This window comes from Apis dorsata, unplaced genomic scaffold (genome assembly GCF_000469605.1).
Source record: "Apis dorsata unplaced genomic scaffold, Apis dorsata 1.3 scaffold_263, whole genome shotgun sequence".
In the NCBI taxonomy this organism is placed as follows: domain Eukaryota; kingdom Metazoa; phylum Arthropoda; class Insecta; order Hymenoptera; family Apidae; genus Apis; species Apis dorsata.
The window spans coordinates 89,761-90,519 of record NW_006263541.1 but is presented as its reverse complement, the minus strand read 5'-3'; the positions used below and the strand labels follow the sequence as shown (position 1 = coordinate 90,519).

Genomic DNA, 759 nt, shown 5'->3' with positions numbered 1-759 from the left:
ACATCAGAGTATGTTATTTAACTTTCAACACCAATTTCGATTCTTTTTTTTTTTTTTTTCTTATTTATAATTTATATCATATACGAAAATGATTTGTTCTATTCATTAACAGATTAATTGATTCGTTTATCTCCTCTCTCGATGAGGAGATATATATCGATGTTGTGCATATATTAATGCGAATATATCGATATTGGTCTTGTGCGTTGTACTGTTAGATTTCGTGACACGAAATGCAAACTCGTCGATTTGAGAATTAACGAAAAAAATCGAGGAGAAGAAAATACGAGTGGATCCATGGGTTTGGAATAATTAATTACCTCGCCATACGTGTCCTGTGTATGTGAAAGGGAATCGTCGTTTATTAAATACCTTTAATTAAGTGGCATCGCGTAGGCACGAGACATGTAATGATCGTTGAAACCTTGGTGCAACTTGTGAAAAAAAATTATCCCAATGCATGTTGCTACCCACGGCAGCAACTTTTGCCCGAAGCACGTTCTCCTCGTATTAATCGTTTCTACCGAGTAGTAATCTCGAAACATTCAAAATTTACTCGATGTAAGACATTTCGAAAGATCACGTTTTAAAATGATGTATATATAAAATTACTATATTTATTCAATTAATAATTTTATTATCATTTCTTTCTTCGAAGAAACAGTAATTTTTGTGTTCTTGTTTATTTTTTAATACTTTTCCTAAAATTTTCCTCATTCGTAAATATCACGGATAAAATATGAAATTATTAAGAAACAG

At 31.1% G+C, this 759-nt stretch overlaps 1 protein-coding gene across 5 annotated transcripts in view; it reads left to right on the top strand.

The window, feature by feature from the left end:
* The window catches only part of LOC102674650 (serine/threonine-protein kinase 17A-like), a 54,484-nt gene that overhangs the window by 47,349 nt on the left and 6,376 nt on the right, over positions 1 to 759 (top strand). The window lies entirely within an intron of this gene.